Below are 5,209 nucleotides of genomic sequence, written 5' to 3'. Positions count from 1 at the left end.
CCGGGGCCGCAGGACCCGGGGGGGCGCGCCCGGGCCGGGGCTATGGTCGCGGCGCCCGGGGGGGTGGGGTAGCAAGCCGGGAGCCCCGGGAGAGGGGAGAGAGGGCAGCGAGGGAGAGGAACAGAGGAAGCGCGCAGGGAGGGGACGGCAGGCGCGGGCGGGGCGGGGGGGGGGGCCCGGTGCGAGGCAAAGAGATGGAGGCTGGACTGCGGGGAGCCCGGAAACTTCCACAGCCCCGGGAAGGAGCCCCGCCACGAGCCGGGGCCGGAGGGGGGGGGGCTGCGAAGGCCCCAAACTGAGGCGGCCGCGCGGAGGCCGAGCGAGTTGAGGCGGAGAGGAGGAGCGAGGGGAGAGGAAGGCCGGGCGGCCGGCCCGCTCCGCGCCTCCCCCGGCCGGGCTGGGCTCCCGCGGCCGCCGGGAAGCAGGGAGCGCGCGGGGCGGACGCAGGGAGAAGTGAGCAGTTGTTTTCCCTGGCTGCGGCGCGGCGGCGGCGGCGAGGGGGGCTGGGACGCTGGCCCCGGGCCAGGGAGACAGTTTTTTTTTTTTTTTTTTTTTTTCTGTTTCAAGCGTCGCCGCGGCCGCCCGGAGGAGCGAGGGCGTGCGGGCGGGCGGAGGCCGGGGGGCGGTCCCCGCCCCAGATGCCCGCCCCGCCGGATCCCGCCGCCGCCGCCGCGCTGGGCGCTTTCCAGAGGGCCCTCACCTGGGACGCCGGCCGGCCCGCCGGATTCCTCCGGGCGGGGCGGCGAGGCGGCGTCGGAGCGGGAAACCGAGGCTGGGGGAGGAACCCGGGCTCTGCCCGGGTCACGCGGCCGCGGGGCGGCCAGGTGGGGCTGGAACCCTGGCCTCTCAGCCCTTTCCCAGCCTCCCTTGCGCAGGCGGGGGGCTCACCACCCCAGAGTCACTTCTCGTTAGTGCCGGTCCACTCCCCTCTGAGGAGAGGCTCAAGGGAGAGGGCACCCTTTGGCCAGGGACTCCGTGAGGGGTCCAGAAGAGAGCAGAAAGAACAAAGCTGGAGACCCAGCTTCCCTGCCAACCGCCACCCCCCCACCCCCCCCACCCCCCCCACCCCTGACTCTAAATGGCTTCCTGGTGCCCACCCTGCCCCCACCCCCTTCGCCTTGTCTGGCCGGGCTGGCGGGGCTGGCTCTGGGCCTCAGACACTCTGGAATCGCCAAGGTCTGAGCTCAGGGCCTGGCCCCCTTCCCAGGCTAACAGCCGGGAGGAGGGGGGTGCTGCTTGAGGGCCCAGGGGCCTGGGGAGGGGCACAGCAGGGCCCCAGGGCAGGGGTTGGCAGGGGCTGGGGAGGGGCCTTGAGCTTGATAAGGCTGCAGAGGGGCCAGGCCTGACCACTGGTCTGGAAGGGAGGCCCTGGAGGGCTGCAGTGTCCTGGGGCCCCAGCCCTAGCGACCGGGCATGGCCAGGAGACCCCAGGACTCAGTGTCTGACTCAGAGAACTCAGCAGGGGGTGGGTGTGACCAGGGTATCCAGAGCAGGACACTGCCAAGTCAGGGTGGCACCAGACCCTCTCCTGCTGGGCACTAGGGGTGGCAGTCTGACCGAGGGGAGGGGGTTCGGGGCCTTGCCTTTAGGAACACCTGTCCAGGGAACTCATGGTTTTTACTTGGAGGATGGATTTATTCGGGTAGCTTTGGAGGGGCTGAGGGAGACCCGTAAGTGGAGCCCCTGCCTGAATTGCTCCGTGGGCTCTGACCTGTTCATACAGTCTGGTGTTGGCAGGGATGGGGTGAGGCCACATCCTCAGGGGATCCCTACCGCTGGAATCCCAAAGTGGGTGTGAGGGGCAGCCCCGCCTTCCCTCAGGGTGCAGGGCACCCACTGAGGTAGGGAATAATACTGAGTGCTTACCACCCACCAGGTGCAGGGCTGAGCGTTTTAGAGTCATTTTTTCCTCACACTCATTTGAACCTGACCCTCCTCTGACCCCAGAGCAGGCTGTGGCTCACCTGGGAACAGCACAAACGGACCAGGGATAGAGTCTTAATCTCCAAGCCTCAGTTTTCCCACCTGGGAAATGGGGATCTAGTCACTCAACAGCCTGAGCACCTACCACCTACCAAGCTCTTGCTAAGAGACAGGACCAGTCCCTGCCTTGCTGGAGCCTCTGTACGGGCAGAGCCCGGACATGTGACACAAATCAATTCACACATGACGGTGGCTACAATAGAGGCCGGTGCTGTGACAGAGAAGAACAAGAACTGGGAGCAAGAGCCTGCAGGCACCTGGAGGTCCAGGAAAGCCCTCTGGCAAAGGGACTTGCAAGCGGGAGGCTGGGAGAGGAACAGGAGTTCACAGCCCTGCCGAGCGGGAGGGAAGCCTGCAGGGGGCCTGAGGGACTGGGGCCCAGGGGTCAAGAGACAGTTTACAGAGGGCATGCAGGGCTGAGGGAGGGGAGGGGAGAGAGATTCAGTTCTTCTGGGAACTAAAAGAAGGCAAGCAAAGCAACAGAGTGCGAAGGGGGAGAGAGAATATGGAGGTGGGAGGCCACCGTGAGGAATTGGGGTTTTCTTTTCATTGCAATGGGACTGTATCAGGGCAAGAGGGGGTGCTGTTGCCAGCGTCCCGGGAGAGATGATGTATTTGGGAGGTGGAATCTAGACACTGGGTGAGTGGCAGTGACCGGAGAGGCAGGTGGCACGAATGGCTCCGGGGGTCTGGCTTGAGCCTGTGGGTGGGTGAGGAAGGTGTGGCAGAGGAGAGGGAGACACGGGGAAGAGTCTGGAGTTCTGTTTGGGGCTTGCTGAGTTTGAGATGCTTGTATCCTCCAAATAGAGACATCTCAACCCGGAGGGCTAGAGCTCAGACAGCATGTCTAGCCTGCAGACATAGACTCGGGGTCCCCAGCATACAGGGGCATCCGTGGCCGTGGGAAAGGATGGGCTTAGCCTGGGAGAGAAGGGGGAGGTCCCCACTCCCAGATCAGGGAGAGAAGGCAGAGTCAGAAGCGATTCAGAAGGAGCAGCTGGAGAGAGCACAGAGGAAAACCAGGGCCATGATGGGCAAGAGTGAGAGGAGTGTTTTGGGAGGAGAGCGGGGCCAACAGTGTCTCCCTCGGCTGGAAGCGGGATGGGGGGTGACTTGCGGCAGTGAATGCAAGCACCCAGCCCGGGGCCGGCAAATACTAAGTGCTCAGGAAATGTTATCTGTTGTCATTACCAAACTCCTCCAGCCCAGCGGGGAGCCAGCAGGGAACAGAGGGCACCCTCACGTGGGTGATCGAGGGGGCTAGATGGGAGGGGCTATTTACAGAGGGCTCGGAGACCACCAGGGCCAACAGACCTGGCCACTGGAGGGACTGGGAGGGGGGGATCCATTGACCCACTAAGCTCAGCCCGGGCCACAGGAGCTGGAGTGGTGGCCTGCAGCAGAGACCCTCGGCACCAGTCCACCTGCTGCCTGGGTTAGGGGCTGGGGAAATAAATCTTACCCTAGTCTCCTCTTGTCCAGCCAGGCCTCCCAGGGGCTGAACCCCAAAGGAAGCCTGCGGACAGGGGCCCCCGGGGGGCTTTAGCCCACGAGGTTAGCCACGGAGCAGGGAGGACAAGGAGGCAGAGTGGACTAGCAGGGCAGACCGTGACAGTCCAACTCCCGAGGTATCCTTGGCCTGCCCACTGTCTGTCCTCATCTCCTGGGTCACCACACCCAGCCATCCCACCCCCTAGAATCCACAGGCATGCTTCCATGCCTCCTAGATGGAGTTCTTCTGCAAGTCCAAGGAGACCGTGCCCTTTTCCATCATTCTAGATCATTTCCACCGCCTAAGAGGTCTCCTTACAGCCACTGTGCCTGCCCTGGTCCCTCCTCTACTTGGTGCTAGAGTCACCTTTTAAAACCTGATTCCAGGGGCGCCTGGGTGGCTTAGTCGTTGGGCGTCTGCCTTCGGCAGGGGTCATGATCCCAGGGTCCTGGGATCGAGCCCTGCATCGGGCTCCCTGCTCGGCGGGAAGCCTGCTTCTCCCTCTCCTGCTCCCCCTGCTTGTGTTCCTGCTCTCGCTAACTCTCTCTCTCTCTGTCAGATAAATAAATAAAATCTTAAAAAAAAAACAAAACTGATTCCAGGGCGCCTGGGTGGCTCAGATGGTGAAGCGGCTGCCTTTGGCTCAGGTCATGATCCCGGGGTCCTGGGATTGAGTCCCGCATCGGGCTCCCTACTTAACGGGGAGCCTGCTTCTCCTTCTGCCTTTCATGAAGAAATAAATAAATAAAATCTTAAAAAAAAACCACACAAAAAACTTCTGATTCCAACCATGCTACTCCCCTGCTTAAAAAACCTCCAGTGGGGGACACCTGGGTGGCTCAGTTGGTTAAATATCTGTCTTCAGCTCAGGTCATGATCTCAAAGTCCTGGGATGGAGTCGTTCCCCGCTCCCCCCCCACCCCGCCACCAGCAGGGAGTCTGCTTCTCCCTCTGCCCCTCACCCTGCTTGTGCTTCAACTCTCTCTCAAATAAATAAATAAAAATCTTTAAAAAACCACAACCCCTCCAGTGGCTTCTCTTTGCTCCCCTCTTGCCTCTGAGGGGTTGGGAGGTGGGGTGGGGGTGTGTGAGCCTTCTTGTCTAGGGTTCCCGCCTCTATGTCTTTCTCTAAAGCCACCCCTGGCCCTCTGGGTCCCATCACCTGTTTGTTTGCTACTGGTATTCATCACAGCCTGAAACATGCCTCTTAATAGGTATGTTTACTTACTTATTGTCTGTCTCCCCACCCTCCCAGGAAGGCACACCTTTGTCTCCAGATCCCAACACAGGGCCTGGCACACAGAGGGTGCTGAAGTTTGTTGATTGCCTAATGGAGTGAGACCACGAGAGTGCCCGCCATTTACCGTGCACCGTGCACTTGGCACTGTTATGGTATATCATCCTTCCGGGGACCCTGCAAAGCCGGGGGACTGAGGCTTTGAAAGACGAAACGATTAGACTTAGGTCATCAGGTGACCCGATCCAGAACCAACACAGTGCTCCTGGAAGGGAGGAGAGGGAAGGGTCCTACAAATGTCCTAAAGATAGGTGGGGTGGAGCCCTGCGGGCAACGAGGGGCTCCGCTGGAATAGGACAGAGAGGAAGCAGGGGAGCCAGACCCAAGAAACGTTCGGACTGCTTAAATGTTAGGGAAGGCTAATTTGTGCGGAGGGGGTTCTTGAGGCCCAGAGAAGGCAAGGGACTTGGCCGAGGTTACACCACGGTCAACGGCAG

This window comes from Eumetopias jubatus, unplaced genomic scaffold (assembly GCF_037043125.1).
Source record: "Eumetopias jubatus isolate StellerSeaLion01/CBP00866 unplaced genomic scaffold, mEumJub1_p1.0 scaffold_13, whole genome shotgun sequence".
In the NCBI taxonomy this organism is placed as follows: Eukaryota; Metazoa; Chordata; class Mammalia; order Carnivora; family Otariidae; genus Eumetopias; species Eumetopias jubatus.
The sequence above is the reverse complement of the archived record's forward strand: the minus strand, read 5'-3'. Positions refer to the sequence as shown.